Below are 27,614 nucleotides of genomic sequence, written 5' to 3'. Positions count from 1 at the left end.
TAACCATTGTATTTCACTCAACATGCCAGATCAAAATGAAAATAAGAGGGGAAGGTAAGAAAGTCTGGGAGAAAGGGAGTAGATTGAGTAAGGGGTGGAGGAGACAGCAGAAAAGGAAGAACGAAGTAGGAAAGTAATTATGCTATTTTGTAATTTCTTTCAACATTTACAACTGCCTCTTGATTGTGTACCCAGACCTTGAAGAAATACAGGGAAAGCTTAGGTCCTGGCCAAAACTACCTCAGTGTTTACTGGAAAGCAGATTTTATTAATAAACTAGGTTCTTCTATAAAATAGACTAAAATCTTTTAGACTTTTGGAAGCTCAGAGAAAGGCCAATGGAACCAAATAACCAATAAGTATTTAGATAGTACCCAAAATTATCAGAATCCTGGGTATCCAATCAAAAGAAAGAAAAAGAATTTAGATTTTTTTTTTCTTTATGGAAAATTTATTGCAACTCTCCAACTGCACATTACTTTTTCTTTTCTTTCCTATTTCCTGCTCTGCAGCTTTCTTGATACTTTTTGCTTGGATACCAAAGGGCCAGGCACAGGCACGGGCCGTGCGAAGATTGGCAAAAGCCTTAAAGCTCTTCTCTTCTGTGACGACGCTGGCCTTTTCCTTTTTGTACACATTCAGGATGGGCATCACAGGTCCTGTTAGATGGGTGGCCAGTTTAAGTTCTTCAGCAGAACTGTCTCCCTTCTTCAGAGCAGAAGGCTTTCTGGGGAAAAGTATAAGCTTGGAGTGGTACACCTTCACGCGTTGAACATTGGCCTGGAGTGATTCAGTGGATTTGCTTTGCCTCCTTGGAACCACAGAGATGCTGATGGTGCGAGCCATTTTCTTGTGGATACCAGCCACCCTGAGTTCCTCCAGGCTGAAGCCCCTTCCTGCCCGGACCTTGGTGTGGTATCTAACTGTAGGGCATGGGAAGAGGGGCAATGCTGCACGAGGGGCAAGGCAAAAAGAGGGGCAATGTGGCGCGCTTTCACCTGCCCGGTCTTGCATCTGTGGATCTTGCTTGACTGCTGGTTGAACCAAGTGTCCGCTCCTGCTGCCAATCTTTATGGAAATGGGGCTTCAGGATCATGCCATTCCGGCTGGGCGCCACGGCTGCCTCCTGTCCCGGAGAACAGCCGAGCAGAAAGACAAGAATTTAGATTTTTAAACAAACCTGTGGAATGATTTTAAATAATTCTTTAAACTCGTGGCTAAAATAATTATCATATTTGGGCACTTTGTATATTCCTACTACGACTTTTAAAAACGAATATGTTCATGAAAATCATTCAATGGAGAACAATGTAGCCTTACCTTGCTGGCTGTATTAAATATCACAATTATATCTACAAATAAGTATGTTGACTGTGGCCACATGATTTACTTGCATTTTGTACAGTTTTACAGGGAAATCTCACACTCCTTGTTTCCAGAACACACAAGGTGAGATTAAAATACAAGAGAAACACAAAAAAAGGAAAAATCAAATCCAACATATTTTGACAAATCAGCTGCTAGGCATGCATACTATTTTGTAAATCTTCCCATAATACTATGCGAAGAAGGGCTTCATCATGCCATGAAGTTCATCAGTGTATGTGAACTCCCGAGAGCTTGCATTTTGCAATAACTTAATGTAATGTTAAAATAAGCTTAATAAGAAAATGCTGTGTGTTATGTTAAAATTAAGTGGATTACTTATTGATGCTTTAAAAATATGTTTTCCAAACATTCTCTAACTTTAAACGAGGCATAAGATATTTAGCAAACTTTTTATTCCATGCTAGGTATTTTGTTGGTATACAAATCTAAGAAAAGTGACAAATTTGACCGTATGCCACTTGGAAGTGTAGAAACGCCTAATATACACATGGTCACAAATCATGTTAAAAAGAAATGTTTACTAATAACTTATAAAATATTACATTGTAAGGCAATCTGTTATAAAATTTTCTAATTAAATAAGAGACTAACATACAATAGCTTTTCTTTATTGAAACTTTCACTTTAATTTGCTTTAAATCGACATTTTTGTTTTTATGTAATGTAAGTAGCTGCACACACAAATAACAAAATCACAAAAATAACTTTCTTTAAAATAAATTTCTATCCGGACAGTGGTGGCACACGCCTTTAAATCCAGCACTTGGGAGGCAGAGACAGGCGGATTTCTGAGTTCAAGGCCAGACTGATCTACAGAGTGAGTTCCAGGACAGCCAGGGCTATACAGAGAAACCCTGTCTCAAAAAAACCAAATAAATAAACAAATAATAAATAAATTTCTAGTGACAATTTAATTTTTTCCTATTGTTAGTTATGCTGTGTTTTTATTCAATATTGATCATTAAATTGAACATAAATTAATAGGTAAATAAATTTTTTGAAAATGCATTCAAAAGTTTAGAAGTCATAATTGTAAATTATACACTGTTAAAAATGAGATGTAAACAAGTAATTTCTGTATCCATGTATAACTTATGAGCCCCATAACATACCTTAGAAATTCTCTGTATTCAAATGTTACCTGAATACAGCATCCAGAGGTCTCAGATCTCTGAAGCTTTCATCTGATCCATCAGCTTAGAAAATGTTTATAAAAAAAATTTTAAAATGCAGTGTAAACATTTCAGCCCTGAACCTTCTTTCTAGGCCTTTGAAAGTTCACTTTCAAGTGCAGTGCCTGGCAATCCACTGAGAATATCTGTGGAAAGCCCCAAAGATAGGTAAAACAGAATTTCTGACTCAGGAAATAAAGATCAGCTGAACAGGATTCCCATATGGCAATCCAGATCAATGGGAAAGCAAGATCAGGAATTTACAGTATCTATCCTACACAGTACAGCATGAAGGTTGTATTTCATTATTTCATTTCTGCCAACAAAAATCCCAGTGGCAGAGGTGGGGGGGAGGGTCACATAAGTAATGAACAGCTATACTTTACTTTAGGTAGAATTAATACTGCTATTTTTTTAAACCATTGATACAGTAAATAATTTTTCCACTAAACAATTACCCTACATTAAAAACAAAGTGGTTATGAAAAATGGGAAATACTTAAACAAAATTATTAAAGAAATTTCTAGTATTAATCTTAGACAGTACAAAACTGTATGTTTTATTAAAAAAATAATTTATCACACTTCCACGTTTTGTGACGAAGAAGCCACTACAGACTAAATACCAAAAATAACCAAGAGATTAAAAACAAATGTTTGAATGCTTAAACACAATTGCAATGCTATCAGCTCTAATGAGCTAATTAATACAACAGGTTCAAATTGTCACTGAAAGACCCCTATATGAAGGACCACTGCTCAGTATTTCAGTATACCCTTATGGAGGCCTTCCCCAGGTATAATGAAGTTTTATTTTCATGTATAACTATATAACCTCAATCTATTAGTTTTCTAACTACTGAGAGAACATAAATTCCACATTCTACATTAGTTTTAATATACTCTACACTATTATACCTACAAACATCACATTTACCACTCAGTTTTTACCCGTCTTCTTTTGGTATGATTCTTGTTCTATAGCACAATGCTATAGATACACTGTAAACCCAAATGTGATATCCAAAACCCCTTTCCTCTTAGTTTAAGTATACTCCAAAGTACAAAACACACAGTAGCTTGCAATAATAGCAACTTACTTCTCACACTGGACTCTGGATTTCTGTGATTAGTATATAGGACAATAAAGATCTGGTAATGTCCCTTCCTCTTCATATGCTCACATGACAGAGAGATGGAAAAGATTTTTGAGGGATTTAAAAGGAATAAGGACAAAACTCCCATTCATGACTTTACTAAATGTCTAAAGCCCCTTTCAGGAATGCCATTATATTAGGGATTCTGGATTCAACACAAGAATTTCAGAGAGCCCCATACATCTGCTTCCCAGATTCATCATACAAGGAGAAAAATAAATAAAAAACCAAAACAACACCAAAATTCCCAAAACATACAAACAACCCCTCACTCCTTACTTCTCTGTAGTACATCAAGATTATGTAAAATCTAGAATCCTTTATGTCTTCTTTTTTATCGTTCAATGTGCCATCAAAATCTATTAAATTTATTTAGCAGTTAAAGGATCAACATTTTAAGTCAATTGGTAAAATTTATACTCCTGCTGTTCCCTTATCAACACTGAAACTTTAAAAGAGTAAACTATGTTCCCTTTGACTTATTTTGCTCATCTGTAAGGTGGAAATAACTATAGAATACTTCTGTCTAGACTACTATAAGATACTGTATTAAGATTAAGTTAATCCCAGCACATGAAAACCTAGAAGAGCAATCAGACCAAAGCCAAAGGCAAAGAACGTTACCCATTCTCAGCATCACTGGTAATTTTTTTTTAATTTTGTCTATTTTATTTGTTATTATTATTTTATTCATTCACTTTACAGCCTGCTCACTGCACCTCTTGGTCACCCTCGTACAATTCTTTCCCTCTCCCACATCACCTTCTCTTCTGAATGGGTAGGCTCCCCAGATATCCCCAACCATGGCTCATCAAGTCTTTGCAAAGTTGGGCACATCCTCTCTTACTGAAGCCAGACAAGGCAGGCCAGCTAGAAAAACATATCCAACAGACAGGCAACAGCTTTTGGGATAGGTCCTGCTGCAGTTGTTCCAAACGCAGGTGAAGGTCAAGCTGCACATCTGCTACCTATGTGCTGGGAGGCCTAGGTCTAGCCCATGTATGTTCTTTGGTTGGTGGTTCAGATTCTGAGAGCCCCAAGGTTGAAGTTAGTTGACTCTGTTGGTCTCCCTGTAGAGTCCCTACCCCTTAGGAGCCGAAATCGTTCCTCCTATTCTTCCATAATAGTCCCCAAGCTCCATCCACTGATCAGTGGTAATTTTTAATCACTCTAACAACCCAGTGCAGCATTCCTGCCCATATGTATTTAGTTTGCATCTTCCAGTCTGGATAAATAGATTATATGAAATACAATGTAAACTTTTTTCATCATCAGTAACTGTAAAACTGATCATTTGGCTTCCTTCTTGCTATCGTATTTATTTCAAAACTTTATGCACGCACTCTTACTTTCAAATGCTTTAATGTGTTCCTACCATCCTTCCAAATGTCTACATATAATATCTGATCAGGGCATCTTAAAAGAGTGCCTATCCAGTAAATCTCCCAAGTTACATGTATCTCCTTTATTCTCCTAACATGTGAGTGTTTATAACAATTTGTCTGTTCTTCCATATACACTTCAATTACAAAAAACCCACGTTACTGGTGTTAGCCTATTTTAGACATTACTATCATATATAGAGATTAGCCATATGAAAGAGAAGCTTTTGTGCATGTGAGTTTTACATAGAATTTTCCATAAGTTTAAGAATAAACATGCAAATCAGTGTTCAGAATACCCGAGGTACAATTCACAGATGACATGAAGCTCAAGAAGAAGGAAGACCATAGTGTGGATACTTCGGTCCTTCTTAGGAGGGGGATCAAAATACCTACAGTAGGAGATACAGAGAAAGAGTGTGTAGTAGAGCCTGAAGGAAAGGCCATGCATAAACTGTCCCACCTTGGGATCTATCCCATATACAGTTAACAAACCAAGACACTATTGTGGATGCCAAGAAGCGCTTGTTGACAGGAGCCTGAGAAAGCTGTCTCCTGAGAGGATCTGCCAGAGCCTAACAAATACAGAGATGGATAGTTACAGCCAACCATTGGACTGAGCATGGGGTCCCCAATGGAGGAGTTAGAGAAAGGATTGAAGGAGCTGAAAGGGTTTGCAACACCATAAGAAGAACAACAGTATCAACCAACCAGACATCCTGCACTCCCAGGGACTAAACCACCAACCAAGGAATACACATGGAGGGACCTATGTCTCCAGCTGCATAAATAAGAAGAAAATGGCCTTGCCTGGCATCCTTGGGAGGGGAGGCCCTAGGTCCTGTGAAGGCTTGATGCCCCAGTGTAGGGGTATGCCACAACAGAGAAGCAGGAGTGGGTGGGTGGAGGAATTCCCTCATAGAAGCAGAGGGAGGGTAGATGGAATAGGGAGTTTTTGGAGGGGAAACCAGGAAAGGGGATAACATTTGAAATGTAAATAAAGAAAATATCTAATAAAAATAATTCAAAAATATTAAAATTTTTTAAAGGTAAACTGAAAAATGAGAAGTATATAAAATACAATAATTATACAATAATAAAAAATCAGTGTTCTTCAAAGTCTGCAAAGGATCTCAATGTCACCTAGCAGTTTGTTAGAAGTGTTAATTACCAGGCCTCAAGGAGACCACAAAATTCTAATTTCCAAGGATGAGCAAAAATATGCTTTGTCATGGACTTCCTGGGTGTTCTTTGGAAAGCCAATGTTTGAAAATCACTAATAGAGATGATTTTCTCCAGCATACTTTAAGGCATATTAGAGTCAAAACTTACTAGTGACTCAATGTTTATCACATTGAATAGTGGAAGAAATCCTTAATGCTATTAATGATGAGTCCCAATCATTAATATGTTACATATACTTAACCCAATGATTTATACATTACAGATATTTAAGGATCATTACAATTGTTATGTAGGAACAAAGTCTCCAGTGGAAACACTGAAAACTAGGAGTGATGAGACAGAGAATTACTTAGCTCACTGAGATTATGGATCTCCCACCACCCCAACCTCACATTCCCATCTCCTGTGTTAGCCACACTCATCTCCATGAGATTCTGCAGTTGACCAAAAACTGATGAGACCACCAAAAGAAAATTGCTAAAACCACACGTCAAAGATGTGTCTTTGATCATTTTCAGTTGATTATTACCAGGTTTGTCATAGACAGAAAGCTGAGTAGCACAAGCACAATGACTCCCATCATATCGGATGATAGCCTAATGATAAAACAAGCATCACCACTACCTCTGTCCACTTGTTTTGTGGCTCTGTCCAACTGAAGGTACACAGCGTCGCAATCATCTGTCACATACTAAACCTCAATTAGACTAGTCAGTAGATTACAGTAATGGTCTAAGTGTTGTTAATGGATGCTAGATTAAAACTGTTTATATGTACAGATATAAACATATACTGGCACATATCTGCATCTAATAATCATTAATGAAAATGAAGATAATTCAAAGTTCTTCTATGTGATGGCACAGTTCCTTATATTTCTCCCATTTTGAAGGATGTGTCTTGTTTTCTGAATCTTGGACAAACTTCTATGTCCTGCATGGAAGGTTAACCCACTCACCCATATATCTTCCACACAAAAGATCAAGTGGTATGTAGGATCTTAGGTCTTTAGCAACCAACAAAATTATATGGCACATAATCAGAAGTCTTAAACTTAAATTCAATAAATGTCATTTTGATAGATTAAAGGAAGTTTATAGTCAGTTAAAACATATAGGCTACATGAATGTTTATGAAGTTTACAGACCTACAAATAACTTTACATTTATCAATATTAAATTTATTTCTGTGAGTTTTCATCTACTCTAGCCTGTCAAGATCATTCAAAGCTTTATTCTGACTTACTGAAGAAAAAGAGCGTCAAATTTATAGGCTAAAATATAACCAGTGATTGTCTCTACCTGCCTATTCTTAGCCCCATCACACATTTTTTACATCATTATTTTTCAAAAAGATGATTACTAGTCTCCATTTTTAAAATCATACTTAAATGGTGGCACACTTTATCTAGGAAGAAACTATGGATAAGGAAAGAATAACTGGCATAAATTCTCTATTAATTCATTTGTAATCCATAATAAGAGTGTTTTAGAGAAGAATTTGTTTCTTTTGTCATTCTTGTTCATAAATGTTTCAGAATATTCAACTACAGTGAATCCAAAGAATAGTAAGTGAAGATAATGTAAGAAGAGATATTAGAGAGGCATTAAATGTATCTCCCTAAATCCATGTGTTCTACCTCCCCATTGCTAACGCATTAGAAGGTGAGGCTTCTAGAAGGTGGTTAGGATTTGATAAGGCCACGTGTTCTCCTGATTCCTCTGCTCGACTTTTTGTACAAAAAGATATAGGTAAGATCACACAAGCCTGAAGACCCTCAAGACACAGTCATGCTCTCTGATCTTGACTGCTCAGCCTTCAAATGCACGAGAAATCCATGCCTCTGACATAAATGTCTTTTAGTGTATGAAAATTAGCTATAATAGCCCATGTCAATTTTTTTTGAGAAACAAATGCCCTAGTTTTAATCTCAGTTAAACTAATTAATCTTGGTTGAAATAGATCACCAAAGTTTCTGATTCCATAACTGTAAAATCTGGATTTAAGTAATAATGTTTAGACTCCATGTCAATAATCACAATTGTTATGTAATTATAAAATATAGGACAGAAAGTATTTACCTGTCCTAATTTGCTTTCTGTTTCTATGATAAAATAACATAACCAAGAACAACATGAGGGGGAAAGGGTTTATTTGACTTACAATTCCTAATCAAAATCCATCATGAAACAAAGTCGGGAAGACACCTCAGGTAGGACCTGAAGTATAGTCCATGGAGGACAGCTGCCTCCTGACTTGATCCCAGGGCTAACTCAACTTGCTTTCTTTTAAAATTCATGTCTAAATGGAGTGGTACATTTGTCAGTAATCATTGGGCCACCAGCAGAACCATGCATAGCACAAATTCATGAAGGCAATTCCTCAACTGAGATTACCTTTTCCCAGATATGTTTAGGTTTGTGACCATTTTATAAAAACTAGCCACAAGCACACACACACACACACACACACACACACACACACACACACACACACATACACACAAACACACACGTACACATTTCAAGCTGACATAGCAAATCAATTTATGGTAATAAATTACATAGGAAGATAGGGTAATTGCCCTAAAGTTTGTTAAGCTAGCATAACATATTTGTCTTGGGAATATAACATTACTTTGAGCAGGTCACATCAGAGGATGAATGATTTGGTTGTAGACTCCTGCAGATAACTGTTTTGAAGCATTCTAGGTGTATATTATGAGGTTGATTCAAAACTTGAAAATTGTAAAAGGATATGTCTCATGCAGCTATTCTCTCAAAGGGAGCATATGGCTCCAATCAGGTGATCTCAAAAAGATCCCCCAGTCTGTGGTGTGAGATTTATAATGTGCTCTATGTGGACAAGTGTGAATGCTGCTGAGAAATAGGAGACAATTAGTGCTTGGCTTTTGGTGATGGCTCTTTTACAGAACAGCCCTATTCCACACTTCTTGCATCAGCTCATATCCTGTTCCTTCTACCATAATTTTTAAGAGTAATTAGCTGTATATTTTAATCTCAAACACTTTTAATATCTCATTAAATACTACACTTCCTTATACAATATTCATATTTTACTTTTTAAGTTTCCTATTGTCATCTAACTTTTGTCTCAATTTTCTGTAACTTTAGTGTTTATTGTGTTAATTGCTCTTATAGATATAGTCTGAAGCACTTACCGCTATCACATTGAATGTCATAAACATCTGCTATCATTAAGTAGGATTCTAATTCTAACATTGTTTTAATCTCTCTTATGAAATTTACAGGACTACAAGTTTTCATCTATTCTAGCCTGTCAAGATCATTCAAAATTAATTCTGAATTACTAAAGAAAAAGTTAGTCAGGAACAGTCATTCCTCTCTTTATTCCATTAGAATTTTGGATGTTTTATTACTTATCTTCATTATGACTATTAAGAATATGCTCAGAGGAGGACTAAAAGTAAAGAGTGACATCACTACTAATTATACTCAAGAAAAAGAAAGGATGACAATTTTCCTTCTTCAAACTATTCCTCAAGCCATTCTGAAGTCCACTGTATCATGTACCCTACTTACTCCTTGCTGTTCTGAAAACCAACTGAATTCAACTGGGAAAGATATGATCCACAGGTGAATTCTTTTCAGCTTTGCCCAGGATTCACATTACTAGATATTCTCAAAAGGTATCGCATGATAACTTTTCATTGTTAATGCTTCCTATGATCCACTTTCAATATGAGCATTTGAAATATCATAATCTTAAAAATTATATAACCTACAGATTTCAGAACATACACGCACACACTTACACACACACACACACACACACACACACACACCCCTTTTCATACCACAATCAGAGGTACTTGAATTAGAGATGTTTACTGATGCCATCTTAAAACTTTGTAACAAAGCAGAAAATTTTTAGATAACTCATTTCTTGATTCAGACATTTATTTAATAAACACTTATTTAATTCCTGACATATACAAATTGATAAGCTTGGTGTTTTGTCCAAACTCAAGGGAAAAAATCACTTCCTTTTGTGAGCTGTTATTTACCCAAAGCATGGAAGCAGACAAAATTATTTAATCGCCATAAAAAAAATGTGTTACTGCGATCATTAAATAGGACAGGACACAGTAGTTATTAAAGCTTATAGTATAGATGTGGTTTGATTTGAAAAGATGTTCATGAGTAATCCATGTTTGAATGGAGATAGAAAGGAAGAGTAAAGAAGCAGACTGGAAAGACTGCATATTCTCCACAATGAGCAGAGAAAAGGCTCCATGTAGGCTGTGAGCTTAAACAAAGGTCACTATTTGAGTAGCTAAACACCACAGCATGCTGAAGATGAAGGGAGAAAGAGAAGAAAGGGCCATGTATTGTACCACCTTGAAGGCCATGTTAAGAAATCTAGTTTTCACATCTGACCATGGAGTGAATGTAATTGCTCGCTGCTGGGAGATGAAGACAGTTTTCCTTAATAGCACAATCCTTGATAAGTTGAACACATTCCAGTGTAAGAACACATATCTAAGAGTGTTTGGCCAGCACAAACTGGTCTTGAATATGTTTGTAACAAAAAGGAAACAAAGGGAAACAAAAAAAAATAGATGGGCAGAAAAGGAAGGTAGAATACAAAGAGGAAAAAGTAGAGTCTATTCTTGTCCCTCCCAGAAATGACAGCCAGTATAATGAGAAGGATGATGTGGAAATGAGTGTTGTGTGGCCATCACTCTAGCTGAAATGTTAGAGAACATCCTAGTGAGGTTTTAAAAGTGTGCTTGAGTAATTTGTTCATACAGGATCACAATGCAGCTGGGCATGTCCGCATTCTAGTAGGCACTGATATGGCAAAAAACACAGGCATATTCACACTGGGCACATGCAAATGCACATGTGAGCATGCCATACACACACACACACACACACACACACACACAAAGACACAAATTAGACAAAGCTATCGGGCAACCGTTGCTTGGAGATGTATTTTAGGGACCTACTTCAATAGGCCAAGGAAGAGCTTAGATGCCTATAATGTGACTATGATCTTGAAGGTAGAGAGAAGTAAGTGGACTGAGGTAACTTTGAGAATGTTACTTTGACAGTATTTGATGATTAAGAAGAAAAACAAACAAGAACAATTGTTTATTCTTCACTTTACATATTTTCACATTTTCAATTCATTAAACAGATTTTTTATCAACTTTTGTTATTTCTGTTTTTCCATGTTTGAAAATATTTCTTGTAATTGTTTTTTTCATTCAATGGTTCTTTAATGGTGCAAAAGTTATATGGCTTCAATAATTTCAAAGAAGCAGATTTTCAATCCATCAAGTCTCTGTCATTAGGTACTTTCTAAAGCTGATCATCAATAACTGTACAGAAACCTAGAGCTAGAAAAACAAAAATCGACCTTAGCAAAAATGTAGCATTTTAGACACAAACCAGAAACTCCAAGAAGAACTTAGATCCTGGAAGAGATGGGCTTGGTGTACTGCAGGGAAAAAAGTCCATTTGCATACAGTGCAGAAATCAGAACCCAGAAAGGGAGAGATATTGTTTCAAGACACAAAATCAAAGCTGCAGAAATTAATAAGTTCAAGTACATCATTGTAACAAAGATACAATGATGAATCCTATATGTCTCAGCCTCTTTTGTAATTAAGCACTTCAAATTGGGATTTAATGGTATTCCTTTGCACTTTACAAACACAGATGCAGTAGAATCTTGAGAATACCTGTTGCTTAAGTGTAATCAAGGATATAACCTGTTATATTACTCAGCACTGCAAGGTATGAGGTATGAAATATCTGCCAATATAAGATATTTTCTTCAGTACTGAATCTAAAAAATGACGTTCATTTTCTCAAGAAAAATTCTTGTACTTCCTGTTTACTTTTTACTCTTCTGTCAAATCTGTGGGATAAGTTCACATGAATGTAGAACAGATCGCTTCATACTGTTCTCATACTCCTTCTTCTTATAATAGATTTGCCAATTCATAACTCTTAGTTCTGGAAGAAGCAGTTAACCCCAAACCAATCTTGGGATTCTATTGTTGCTTTCTTAAACATATAGAAATCTTTGCAAGTGCAACTAATTTCAAATACCATGACTCTGCTGAGGATTTTTACAAGCACTCTGTTCCGTTTCCTTATGTGTGTGCATGTGTGTGTGCACGTTCATATGGCAGGATTTTCCCTGTCCAATTACATTAAAATATTAATGCAGCAGGAGGCCTGTGATTGGACTGGGGAAAGAGAGGCAGAGCTAAGAGTTCTGGAACCGAGAGCAACTCAAGAGAGGGAGAGGGCACAGCATGGAGGACAGACAGGAAGCAGATACTGATCTTGCGTAGTTTTAAGTAGCCACAGGTAGTTATGATTATCATATAAGGATAGAATAACTGGGATAACTTGTCTAATCTAGGTGGGCAGCTGGTGTCATTATCATTTTACTCTGAAATTATTGTGTGGGCATCTTGTAAGTTGAGACTTTATTGACATATAAATCTGACTGGTTAATTATAAGCTTCAAGAGTTTTGATTTTACCAGGTTACTGGGTATTGTAATACCCAGGTGGGTGGTCATTGCATGGAGCTGGCAGGGCAACGACCCGGCCAAGAGAAATTAGCAGGTCGAGTCGGGTGGAGATGTCTCAGGGCACCAGGCCAGAGAGTCTGCCAAGATGAGAACAACCGGCTAGAGGGTTGGACCATCAGCCACGGGGGGTTTATGGTTTAAGGAACTAGCAGCTCCAGAGACAAGAGTACTGGAGCTGGGAATACCTTGATCGTTTGCTGTGGGGTCTAGCTAGAGACAGCAGATGTGACCACACAGGAGCAGAGAGTTGCCCGCAATAGCACGGGAACTTGCCAGTCCTTCATAATATTTCATACAACATGTTCATAGTTGCTAACACACATGAATATGTGTATAGGTGCATATATGCCCTCATGCATGCTGAAGCCAATCATGACGTTGCTTTTCTTTCTCAATCACTATTTCAAAGGCAAGGTCTCTTACTGAACCTGAGGCTCAGCAATTGGCTCCAGGGATCCTCCTGTTATAAAGTCCACAGCATAGGGATTACTGATTCACACTCTTACAATTGGATTTAGCTTTTATGTGTTTGCAGGAGATGCAAACTCAGATCTTTGTCCTTACATAACAAGCATTTTACTCAGTTTCATCCTCTTGCCCTGTTCTTTATTTCTTTTCTTCAATGTAACAGTTTTATTTTTAACTCTTTTGTTTCTTGACACTATTTCAATATTGAATCTTTGTTACTCCCTGCTTTTTCAGCCTTGGACAATAGCAATTATTTCTACAGGACAAGAGAAAACTAGGAAGGTTATGTTTTCTGCTAAGCTACTAATTCCAGTTATTCCTGGAGTTGTTTCCATAGCTTACAATTCATACTCCATTTGTAATTCTATCTCTGAAGGATTAATCAATATCTAAAAATATATAATACACCTAAGGAAGTTTCTAAACTTCATCAAAATGCCTTATACTGTTTTGATTTTACTACTCTTTTTGTTTGTTTAGGACAATGTAAACTGGATTAATTGAATATACACACCTGAGATACATCAAGCTTGGGAATCAAGGGTAAAATTAGTAATGATGAGAGTGGCTAAATCCGCATGTACCAGTAAAGACCTTCAATTCCTTCAAATGCCCCACAATTATATTAGGAAATATCCAGAGGATTGCCATGGTGTTTCTTTACATATTTCTCCTAGTTCCAGCTGGAACCTTCCTATTTTGTTTCTCCAGGCAGTGGCCATCTGTAGCCTGGGGCTATATGGAACTCATCTTAGCAACATCATGTTAGTAGAAACCATTCATAGGGCAACAGCAACAGTCTGTTTCTCTTGGTCCCTTCGTACTCTGTGTCTATGTCCCTAGGTCAGTTACTATCACCGCATCTGATATTTCCAATCTGTGATGTCCCCAGTTATATTTGTGGTAGATCCTTGAATATAATGACTCAGCTAAGAAGGATAATTCCATTGTGTTTAATAAGTCTTACACAGACTGAATTAGTGATCACCCTTGCTCTCTGTCCTTCTTCCTAGCACTGTAACATCATCTACCTGAAGCTAACAGCAGTCCATCGGAGCAGGTCAGAACATCTATGTGAGTAAATGCCTACCTGTTTCATAACGTTCTTTGACTGTGGAAGGCTCTGTAAACCCAGAACTTCTCCGTTAAGTTGAGTAAACACCACCACACAAACGAGTGAAGAGTGACAGCAGAGGCAGAACACACCTAGTATAGTTCTCTTAGGTTTTTATGAGTGCTACCTTCACTCTGACAACCCTCCCCCATCGAGAAACCAATGAAAAGCATTAACTGTTATGTTTAAACTGTCTGCAACCAGATGCAAGGTTTTTATAGATAGCACCTCTTGCAGAAATGTTAGTAAAGTAACTTCTACAAAAGGAAGACAAAGAAAACATAAAAAAGTTTCTATGTCTAGATATAGACAGCTTGAAACAAACACATGCACATAGAGTTTCCTAGAATTTTGCACATATCTGGCACGATGTGGGCAGTGCCCCTTCTGGTTGCAGGGCAAGAATGTATTTCCTCTTCAAGGAGACTATGCTAGGCTTCTTTCTGCACATAGCGGCAGCAGCATCCTAATACAGGAAGATCAAACGTGCAAGCACTTCTCACACTCCTACTTGTATCATATTCACTTACAGCCCACTGGCCAAAGCAAGTGACATTCCTAAACCAGAGTCACTTTGGGAAGGGACTTCAGCATGACAGTAGATCAGGATAAGTGGGGATCCCTGAAAGCCATTGTTACAGCAGCCTACCATGGATGTCCCCTTCTAGGGCTGTAGCTCATGGTCAAAACCCTTCTAATACTTGGCTCATAATATTTCCTAACAATATCCCTTTCCTATTTTTCTCTATACCTTATCTTTCAGAAAGTCTGAAGTATTTTTGTAAGTGTTCTAAGATCATACTAGTCAACATATCAGTGAATGAATGCTTATGTAGGATTCAAGAGTATTTTAAAATTTAAAATGCACCATATGCTACAGCAAATGCTCACTACTAAATTCTTAAAACTCTTATGGAAGGAATAAAAATTCCTTTGAATATAAGTGCAAAAGCCTTTAAACACATCAGGGTGAGCATTTCCCCCACCAGGAAGAAACACATCATTCACTATTGATGTCCCCCAGTCAGGCTCTATAGGCACTTGGGCCTGTAATCAATATTGAATGGATTATCATACAAAATGTCCAAAATGTCCAAAGTCTTAAACTTAGAAAATCACTTTCTTCTGATTTATATGCTCAGTATTCTGAAAGGTAGAATAGGCAATGCCAGAAAGTTTGCGGACATCACTCCACCCATCTATAAATTTCAGTGCTTCCAACTACTGGAGACAAGGTGAAGCTCTAACAAACACTTCCATGTTATTTCTGCTTACAGATTGCTACCATTTTTATGCTGCTCCCTAACGACTGCGTGATGAATTTAACAGTTAAAATAATAATGATGTAGAAGCTTTGAAAGCTGTAACTACACTTTTGTGATCAGGGCTAGAATAGATTTTGTGCCTTTTTTGTTTTTTTAAATCACCAACTCAAGATCATGTCAGTTGACTTTGTGTTCAAGACTCAATTAGGTGGGTTTATCAGACTGAGGAATTTGTACTAACTGGGGCTAGCACAGACTACCATAAAAAGAAAAATAAAGTCCAAATGGTCCCTCTGACTGCCACTGTGCCAATCGAGGTGTTATTCTGTGCGAGGTAGCAACATGCTTGAGAGATTTTTCAGCAGGGGAGGCAAATGTGGAACTTTACTTATGCACGGAAGACTTTTTTTTATGTTGTTGTTAAATTAGGCCAACAGCAGAGTTATTTTTAGATTACTTACTTCACTTTCTCTTCTTAATGGGCTGGTATACAAAATAGGACAGAAAATGCACCATATGCCGCAGCACATGCTCAAATCCTAAATTCTTGAAGCTCTTATGAAAATAAAAGAACTCTATCTGAAAATGTGAGATCTGCATTTGAGTAAAATTAAGAGTGTAAGAGGTCTGAGAGTTTTCTATCATTTAATGATAAAACACACACATTATTTAAGGTAATTTTTGAAGACTCCAGGTTAAAATAAGCTGTAAGAAAAGAAATTCAGTTAGAATGAATCTGGGTGCATTACATTAGGACTATAGACATCACACAGTGCTTCAAATTTGATGGTGATGGATCAGAATTCCCTAAAGTTACAAATCTTTCATGATTTCCCTTTTTTATAAAATCAATATTGTCTCTTCAAAAGTTTTTAATTTTGTAGACACAGGAACATTCAAAACTTCCTTTTTGCTTTTCAATGTGTTGTAATCTGATTTAATGGCTGTAACCAAGGTCCAGAAAGATGAACTGCTATTTGCGAATGGACTGTAAAGATGAGACATCATGCAAGACATCAAAGACACACAGGAGTTTAACACGTACTTTGGAATAAAAGTAGGAATAAAGGACATACAGATTTGTTAAGTGTTTAAAATTAGTTCAAAAAATATCATTACATAACAAACACTCATTAAGTTCTTTGATGCCCTGCTTTTATTGAAGCAAACAAATTACATCTCAAAAATAAAATCACAAGCTCATTGGCTCAGTGGTGTCTCTACCACTGAGGGACCACTAACAGGGAAGATAAAGAATACAGAGAGCTTATTCTCTCTCTTGCTCACTTGCTCTCTCTCTTGCTCTCCTCTGTCTCTCTCTTTCTATCCTGTCTCTGTCTCTCTGTCTCTCTGTCTCTCTGTCTCTCTGTCTCTGTCTCTGTCTCTGTCTCTCTCTCTCTCTCTCTCTCACACACACACACACACACACACACATACACACACACATACACACACACACACACACACACACACACACACACACACATACACAAAATCAAACAAAATACCAAAAGTTTAGGCATTCTTGTACATTATTTGATTATATTTTTTCTCAGTCTTCACATGTTAAGTATAAAGCCCTATTTTTCATTTAAAATTGGGGCAGACAAACATTTTTAAGTATAGTTTACCATTCTGTGTAACCTAGATTTAGCAAGGAATATAGGCATTTATTGATTTGTGCATTAATTTATCAATATCGGCACTATACTCACCAAATTGTAATTCACATTAAATAAAATTTAAACATACCTTAAATGTATGTCATAAAACTTGGAAACTAATGGGTATCTGTATTATTAATGTTGTAAAATGTATTTCTGTGCAAAAAAAATGTTACTTTAGACATATTTCAACTCTTACATTATCAATATTCATACATAATCTGTATTTTATATAATTTTATATATGTATTCACCTTTTAAAAATAATTATATCTAGTAGTTGTAAGAATTATTTTTAAATTGAATATTAGGCTAAACACACACACACACACACACACACACACACACACACAAAATTCAAACCACAATATATTGCCAAAAGGAAAAATACTAACAACTTCAAACAGCTAAGATAGTAGAACATAAGTGGCTGCTTTTGAATGAGAGAAGCCTGGAATGGAGCAAAGGAGTGGACACATCTGTATACACTAATATGGAGGCTTATCTAGGAAGGAAAAGTTCACGTCTAAATTCTTATTGAGAAACGTTTGAAGATCAAATTAAATAATTCTAAACTACCCCTGAAGTTAACAACAAAATTAAAGCATCACCAAATTTTACTGGATATTCAACCAGCCTCATATTTACATTTATATTTATATTTACATTTTAGTATTTTAGTCAACTAAAAGCAGTGACATAATATGTTTTTTTTAAACCAGGAACAAATCTACTAATATTTGTAACAGGTAGAGTGGACCTGGACCATGTATAAGCAAATTATTTTCATCTTTCACTAGTTGCTAAATTAATTTAAATTAATTAGCACTCATTCTTACTATCTCTTATATGTAAGTAAACAAAATAGAATGGAACCCCAAGTTCCTACATTTTTTGAACAGGTTATTTGTAAGGCTAGACTGTATCTTGAAAATAATTACAAAATGCATGTATCCACATAAATACAATTATTCCCAATCAAGAAGTGTTCCCAATGTTACAATACTGTGTAAGAATAGCTACTACTCCACACAGTAACCACATTTAAGCATATGCTTTTCATTGTAGATTCACTAACATATGCTTACAAATCCAGTGAGCTAAAGAATATGTACTACTTGCCAAACCTTTCTTCCACTGAGCACATATCTCCTTGGCAAATAATTATTTCCAGAGAAATGGAAAGAGGAATCTTGCTTCTTTGACTATATCATCCCATGCATTTTCTTGGTATCACAGAGCAAGGAAGACACTAGAGCAGAGAGGTTTTTTGCTTTGTTTGGTTGGATGGTTGTTTTGGTTTTTCAATTTTTTTATTGGTTATTTTAATTATTTACATTTCAAATGTTATCCATCTTCCCAGTTTCCTCTCTACATGCCTCCTATTCCCTCCTCCCTCCATTTGCTTCTACAAGGGTGCTCAACCACCCACCCACCCACTCCAGCCTTACCACAGTAGCATTCCCCTATACTGGGGCATCAAGCCTACACAGGATCAAAGGCTTCCCCTCCCATTGATGCCAGATAAGGCCGTCCTCTGCTACATATGCAGCTGGAGCCACATGGGAAGCTCAATGTATATTCTTTGGTTGGTGGTTTAGTCCCTGGGAGCTCTGGGGGGTCTGGCTGGTTAATATGGTTGTTCTTCATATGGGGTTGCAAAGGGAAAGGCCAGATGTCTTCAATCCACCTTCCCTAAAGCCAACATGTCACATGGCAGCCAATAGGTCACAGGAGATTTTATTGCAATCCAGACATTGCTCTATAAAGAGTTCACAGCACAAGATAAAATGATTCAGTCCACTGAACACATGGGAGAGGATTCCAATTTCAGCTGAAGCATGCTGTCGACTTTATTAGAAAAAAGAAAACACAAAATTTTACTCATTTCAGATCCAAACCAAAAAAAAAAAAACAGGCAGAGTGAGGGAGAGATCTTGGTAGGAGAGGGGAGGGGGGCAGGATTAGGTATAGGGGAAAGACAGAAGAGAAGCCCAGAGGGCTAGGAGAAGGAATGGAAATATGTAGCAGTGTAGGAGGGGGCAAGGGGAACCTGAAGAAAATCCCAGAGACCTGGGAAGTGAGAGATTCCCAGGACTCAACAGTGATGACCTCAGCCAAAATGTCCAACAGTGGGAGATGGGGCCTAAAGAGACCACCTTCATGAGATAGACATGGCCCCTAGGTGAGGCATGGGGCGACCCACTCATCATCAAAAATTTTAACCCAGAATTGTTTCTGTGTAAATGAAATACAGGGACAAAAATGGAGCAGAGACTGAAGTAAAAGGCATCCAGAGACCTCCCAACTTGGGCTCTATCCCATGTGCAGGCACCAAACTCTGACACTATTACTGATGCCATGCTGTGCATGTAAACAGGAACCTAGCACTGCTGTCCTGAGAGGGTCCACCAACAGCTGACTGAGACAGATGCAGATACTTACAGTCAAGGACCCCTATGGAAAATTTAGGAGAAGGACTGAAGGAGCTGAAAGGAATTGCAACCCTATAAGAAGAACAATATTATCAACTAACTCGGATCCCACAGAGCTCCTAGAGACTAGCAACAACCAAAGAGCATACATGGGCTGGTCACATGTATACACATGTATAAAGAGAAGCCTTGTCTGTCCTCAGTGGGAGAGGATGCTCTTCATCCTATAGCAACTTGATGCCCAAGGGAAGGGGGGTATTGGTGGGGTAGTGAGGTGGGGATGGATTGGGGGCAGCACTGTGTCAGAAACAAAGGGGATGTCTCAGAAACAAAGGTCCAGGATGAGGCGACATATTTGGAATGTAAATAAATATTTTTTTAAATAATAGCCAAAAAATAAAACAAAAAACCTAAAATACAAAAACAAAACTGGCTTCCCTAAAATAAAGCATAGTAAAGAGACAATTACCACCATAGTTTCAAGCTAGAAGAGGTTTTCAGATCAGAACAGGGCTTACAATAACAACCAAAATCACAATAGATATAGTTAGCATGAAAACCTGCTGTCTAAACCCACTAATGGAATTCTAGGCATATACTAACAGGAGTCAAAACAATATCCAAAAAGGGAATTTTAATTTATATTTAATAATTTTACAGAAAATATTTCTCTGAAAATTCTTCACTTTGTAATGATTAATTGATTAGTCTACAATCATTGTCCTTAAAAGCAAATCAAGGTTGAAGGCTTTTGATAGATCCTTAAAAGAAAATGCTGGAAATCTGAGATAATCTTAAAGCAAAATAGGGCAGTGTCTAGTTTTGCCACATCTAATAGCTTCAGAGAACTTCATGAATAAACAATTGTAACCTCACTTGCCAATACCACAAACAAAACACAAAATTAATTTTTAAGTTTCATGTTTCAAGTTTCTAAGAATATGTTGTTTCAGGCAGAGATGATATTTGACTTCTGAACATATCCATGAAATCATATTTTCCTCCAAAGAATATTCCTGGATCAGCTGTTCATAAATGAACTGCACGAGCAAAGGGGACAAAGGCAGAGAACTTGATACCTCTGCCCCCATAACTGTGTCTCTCTTCCGTTCAGTAGCTCATCACTCCCTGGGTCATGAGGAAACCCTTCTAACAGAAAGAATTGCCTCATAAGATCAGCACTCTAGCTTCCAAAATGAAAAACATACAAAACAAAAGAAAATTTATTTTTTAAAAAAAGGAAACCAAGACCATTTTACAGGAAAGATGGAGAGGCTGGAAAGGGGATTTTAAATGCATAGTGGCAACTGAATTATGGCAACTAATGTCTAAGATCATGACACACACTAATTTAAAGAAAAGTCCTACAGTATGTTTTTCCATATACTGTATAGATTTTAAGCATTTATATTTTATGTTCAGAAATTAAACATTATGTCTATATTAGTAATATGGGCAGGATATGGCTAAGCCTAGGGTTTGCTCCCCATCTGACTCCAGGCTCTTAGTAATGTCAGGGCCACATCTTAATTCACAAATAACCCAGCAAGTCTCTCAACAGGCTGCAATGACAAACGAAGCAATAGAAGACATCCAGGTAGCTAACATTCTGAAAATTCAGATGCCCAGTTCCTGGGAAGCAGTGTGCAATATCCAGAAGAAACAATATGAACTACATACGGAAAGAGATAACTCTGGCTTCTGAGGTTTGCTAACTATATAATGGTGGAGAATAACTAATTTATTAGTATCTTCTTTAAATACATATTCTTTTCTTTAAAAATGTATACAGCAATCCAAGTAGAAACATAAGAACCATATTATCTTTAAAATGTTTACAAATATGAAGTTAATATTTCTAGTCAAATGCTCACAGTCAGATCATTTCAGAGCTGCAAGAATGTATCCGACTTCAGCAATAAAGAGGAAAATGAATTCATTTTTTTAAAAAAAAAATTTATATCCTTTGTGTTGCATTGTTGGTCTGGACAAGTGGAGTGTTTTGAAAGTGAAGCATTAGCCAAATGGCTATAGCTCTTGTATATAAAATTCAAGGAAGTAAATTAAATCTAAACACTAATATTGCAACCCAATTTTGAATCACCAGTTAATTATATTAAAAACAGTTATTTTCAGTGCAAAAATATGAATTCCAGATTTTGCCTAACAAACTTGAAAAAGCTTTGTAACCTTCAAATGTATTTTATTCAAAATACCTAATGCAGAATTCTCAGAAAAAAGTCTCAAATTTTCAATTCATTTTTATATAGCTTTAAATCAACCACTATGATAATTCATTCAGTAAAATCATGGATACGGTGACTTTGAAAAAAAAATCATTGACTTTAGTTCTGGGAGATTATTTTACAGAAACTGGCACAAAGTAAAATGTTCCACCTTTAAACACACTGACAGCACAACTATCTTTGTCTCTCTCATCTCTGTTTCCAACTCTGTCCTACTTAAAGAACTCTAGTAATATCCCTTTATGTAATTTGTCCTCTATATGTGAACTTGCATGTTTCTGTTCTATGAAAACCAGAAAAATCCAGATCAGACTTGGTAACCAGCCTTGTATCAGGTTCTCCCAAATTATTCTTGTGAACGGCAAAAATACCACAGTGGAATTTTTGACTTACTTAAATTGTAGCCAAGACGATTCTTCAATAGCATCATGTTTAAAACTTTAGAAGCATGTCGTGTTCAACTTTATTAGAGCTTATTTATTGAATAAATGTTATATCCTAGCAACAACATATGATTGATCCCTGCAACTAATGGTATATTTAGCTTGGTATGACATAATTTACCTAGGCATTGTTTTATTTTGGGTTTCTAATTGCTTCAATGAAACACTATGAACGTAAAAACAACTTGGGGAAGAAGGGTTCTATTTGGCTTATACCTTTATATCATAGTCCATCACTGAAGTCAGGACTGGAACTCAGAAACAAGGAAAGAACCAAAGGCAGAAGCTGATGCAGAGTACTTGGAAGACTGCTGCTTACTGGCTTGTTCCCCATGGCTTCCTTAGCCTGCTTTATTATAGAGCCAGGACCATCAGCGCAGAGATGGCACCATGCACAATGGGCTCCACCCTCCCCCACCAATTACCAATTTCTTTTAAAATGTCCTATAAGTTTAACTACAGCCAGTCCTTCAAAGGCATTTTCATTAATTGTGGTTACCTCCTCTCTGATGACTTTGGTTTGTGTCAAAATGACATAAAATTAGCGAGGACAGGTGTTTTATATGATGGAAAATGGTCATATCAGAAAACATTAAATTTACTTTTACATTTACTAGTACATATTAACTTAGGTTAATATATAGTACTGCTTATATTAGTTTGTAGTATTATTACATAGTACTCTTAAATTGCTCTTATATAATTAATCTAGATTAATTAAGAAATTAAGAATTATATAAATGTTATCATGCCTTCTTGTTAGGAAGTGTGATTTCAAAAAAGAAAGAAACAGCATGCTACTTGTACATTTAGGGCTGCATAAGAAACATATGAATCGATAGCTTCCAATTCACTCTTTCTTAAATTTGAATCACCTTCTCCATCAAGGAGTTGCATTTTCCTTAACCTCTGGTAACATTTTCAAAAACTAAGAAGAAGAAGAAATGAAAAAGACTCAAGAGCAAAAGCATCATGGTGCATTAGCGTGGACGTGTCTGCAGCCCTCACACCTGCTGCCTCAGGTCTTCTGCACTTTGGGCTTTGTAGGTCACACTGTAAGTAAAGCACTGAAACCACAGTCTGCATTCTCTCACACAACAGCCCTGGCTCATAAATATTTCATTTCTTATTTTCTTAAATCTAAAAATCATTAGCCTGATTTTTCCATAAATGCTTTTATTTAAAAATTTTTCTTGTTTCAAAGTCCATTCTGACTAAAACTTTGATAAAATACCATGTATACCATCATAAAACCAATTTCAAGCCATAAAATGGTGTCATGTGTCTCCAATCCCGGCACTCAGAAGGCAGAAGCAGGCCAGCCTTGTCTAGAAAATGAGTTCCAGGACAACCAGGGCTACACTGAAAAATCCTATCTCAAAAAGCAAGCAAAAAAACAAACAATCAAAAACTCATTCCATACAATGACAACTACCTCGGCCAAAATTTAAATCATTTTTCTTTTCAGAGCTGAGGACCTAACCCAGGGCCTTGGGCTTGCCTAGCAAGCGCTTGCCTAGCAAGCGCTCTACCACTGAGCTAAATCCCCAACCCCTAAATCAAAATTTGAACATGCAAACAATAATAAAATTCATCTCTGACTTAAGTTATTTGACAAGGAATTGAATTATTACATGACTAAATTGTTTAATAAGCCTCAATACAACAAAGAACGGAGTTCACCTAAGAAAACCTAGGGCAAAGAAATTCAAAATGAGTTCAAAGGGCAGGACAGTGGAGGTGAATAAGAAGTTAGATGGAAGCCAAAGGTCACAATTTATTTCTTTAAGATGTTGAACAGTAAATACATACATAAACATATGTACACACATACATAAGTTTAAGAATGAAAAATAATGTTAATCTTAATTGCTTTTATAAAAGACTGTAGGAGGTTATTTCTAGGTCAGACCTCCTTGTTAAAGTGAGGTGTGTGGAATGTTGTGGGTGTGGAAGTAAAGACTGAAAGAAGAGAGGTGGGGGAAGAAAAGAGGAGGAAGTATTCCATCATCTACTACCTAGCTAAATGCTGTGGAAGAAAGAATATGAAGGAAAATAAGCTTCAGTTCCTTGTCACTTGCCTTCACATCCCTCATCACCTTAAACTTAAATGGATGACCTCCAAATGCACACCAAATAGTAGAACAGATTCTGTAGCATAAAGCATAAAGAAATGCCAGGACACATATACAGTGCACACATAGGTGGAAATCTTTCTCACCTAAAGGCAAAGCAGTATATGTAACCAAGGGACTACCCTGGTCATACCAGTTTTCAGCCATCTCAGTCCAGCCACATGCTTCCCACATGTCACGTTTGCTTTATATATGAGAACATGAATATTTCTGAAATGTGTTGGGATGCTTCCTAACATCTCACCTACTTCTGACTGCTCTTGGCATTTTGTTGTGCACTGACCTCTGGCACAAAGTTAATACATTCCCCTTGAACCATTATCTAAACCTGCAATGACTCAACAAGTAGTACGTTATTATCAAAATACATAATGTGATATTATGCCTGAAATTAGGCATATAAAACTACTGCCTGGCTGATAACTTCTCCTCTCTAAAGAACACATAAAATCTACTTAAGATTCAACTATATTGAAAAGAAATAATTATTTTATTAAAGACCATATGAAACAACTGTTGAAAGTCCATGATTATTTTAAAGTTTTAATTTTAAGCAAATAAACGGTGTTGTGAGTCTTAGAAACTGATTATGTTTACTGCAAAATTCTAGTTATATGTCTGCAGTAGAATATAGTCATTTGTTAATCTGGATCACTGCTTGAGTGACTTTGAGTAGTCTGTAAGGCAAGCATGGATTTTACAGAGTTGAATAAAAAATAAGAAATGTCTATATTTATGAAATATAAATTTGATCTAACCTTAAAATTAAAATTTCAAGATAGAAAACTTAGAGGAACCCAACTACGTTCATTCATTTCAATATCACTCACATCTAATTATGCTTAGTACAATGAATGATTTCAACAGATAGTGGGTTTGAATTGCCCATACCAACTACTACTATCTATCCCTTTACAAAAAGAGTATGCTGACCCCTGCTACATACAATCGCTTGAGATTAAACATCAAATGCAAGAGTATCTTTGATATTTCATTTATTAAAATTGTGTGTTATTAAAAGTAAGGTTACAATCCTGAATAAGAACAATTGAAGGAACAGAGTAGAACTAGCATAAACAAAGAGTAGACTCTCTTTGGGAATACTCAACTTCAGAAATGACTCATGTGCCAAAAATAGTATAGAAACAATGCTCAGTGATGTGGAACATGTTCTGAATGGGTTGGAGGAGATCACAGAAACTTGTCTAAGGGCATCTCCTAATCTATTTAGGTGTGGGAAAATACCAAGGAAGAGCTAAGCCTTCAATTTGGTGACAATGTGAATTATCATCAGATAAAAGAAAAGAAACCTCTTGAATCCTGGATGGTTTTAAGCTTTTAAACTACAAAAGAAAAATATGGGATGGAATAAAGTCTCGAGGTATAATTAAAAAGAAAATCAAAGGTCAAGAAGAATACACGTCACTTTAAAGGCAAATGTATAGAACTGAAGGATCCAAGTTTTAATATACTTGTTAGAAAGTCCAAAAAGTGTTATCACTGAACCACAGTTAATAATCTCAAAATTGAAATTGGAACAATAAGTACATAGGGTTTTGCTAAGCATTTTATTTTTAAGATTAAAAGATTATAGAAAATAAAGATCAGTGATCTCAACATTATCCTCAACAAAATTCAGAATATGTTGTGAAGCAGATGCTTGGTGAGTTCATAGATAGATAGATAGATAGATAGATAGATAGATAGATAGATAGATAGACAGACAGACAGACAGACAACAATCTGGCATTTATTTGTCCAAAACAAGCTGTTCTCAAACTTGCTTTCAATATTGTCAATGTTACTCAGATAGTGGATCAGGGAAATGCCTTAGCTAAAGAGTACCCGAACCAAGGAAAATATGGAGAAATTCTCTCATGGCCAACATGGACTTGAGCCATTACTATTTGTTTAACTTTGAAAGTTTTTCAACATCTGGGATAAGAGGTTCTTTTCCATGGACCTCTGCTGTTTCTGCATATTTTGCAACCAGGAGCTCTTACCGCTTTCAATCTGCATTATCTGCCCATGGCTCTTTAGAACAAGAGCCTGAGAATACAGAGGTGACTCCTGAAACAGTGGACAGGCTCTCTTATCGTCAGGTGTGAAGGATTAACTTTTGTAAATGGAAGTTTTCTCTCTGTGAAGACTCTCCCCAAGTGTGCAACATTAGTAAAGCCACAGGATCCATTCTTGGGGACTTCCTGCCAGTGTTTGTAAAAACAAATTAAATAAAATATATAATAAATTAATGGTTATTGGTAGCACAATTGCTGACAGAAGTTCTTTAAACAGTTGACAGCTAACAGCATGTAAAATGGTTAAAGAGGTATAAATTTCCCAAATGTGCAAATTGTTGGTAAAAACTAATTCTTCACATCCTATGCAAATTAAAATTTATATAAAATAAATGACAGGAATGTTAAAAAAAAGAAATGTTTGCTAACAAATGTTGGTCAAAGCCTACATACACTGTACTGTTCACACCTGAATACATGTTAACAAGAAGCTTCAGTAAATATGAATTTTTTAGAATATGCATTATTGTGGTGCATAGGGAATACTAAAGAAAACTAACTTCATTAGGCCAAGAAGGAAAGAAAAATATCGTAAAATATAACTCCAGTTATACAAAAGGTGCTCAGGATGAAGTATGCTTTGCAAATAGAAGGAATAAAGGTGAAGTGGAGACTAACTGATTCACTCCAACTGACTCCATCCAAGGTAAGGAGGAACAGTGCAGGATTCAAAGCATCACGCACATTTGGACATTATGACAGTGTATATTTTTTATTGAAATGTTTGGAAGCCACTTCTAACCCTACATAAGGTAATTTTGACAGAAGCAAACACACGGGACAAGACTCCAATCTGTCCCTGTCTATTCCAATCTTGGCTCCCTGGGTTCTTTTCCATTTCAACATAGCCCATCACACTCACTTTTTTTTTTTTTTTTTTT

At 36.4% G+C, this 27,614-nt stretch overlaps 1 protein-coding gene and 1 pseudogene across 4 annotated transcripts in view; both read right to left on the bottom strand.

The window, feature by feature from the left end:
• The window catches only part of Foxp2 (forkhead box P2), a 534,032-nt gene that overhangs the window by 492,812 nt on the left and 13,606 nt on the right, over nt 1-27,614 (bottom strand). The window lies entirely within an intron of this gene.
• Nucleotides 19-9,493, bottom strand: LOC116098481 (annotated as a pseudogene).

This window comes from Mastomys coucha, unplaced genomic scaffold, assembly GCF_008632895.1.
Source record: "Mastomys coucha isolate ucsf_1 unplaced genomic scaffold, UCSF_Mcou_1 pScaffold20, whole genome shotgun sequence".
Classification (NCBI taxonomy): Eukaryota; Metazoa; Chordata; class Mammalia; order Rodentia; family Muridae; genus Mastomys; species Mastomys coucha.
The sequence above is the reverse complement of the archived record's forward strand: the minus strand, read 5'-3'. Positions and strand labels throughout refer to the sequence as shown.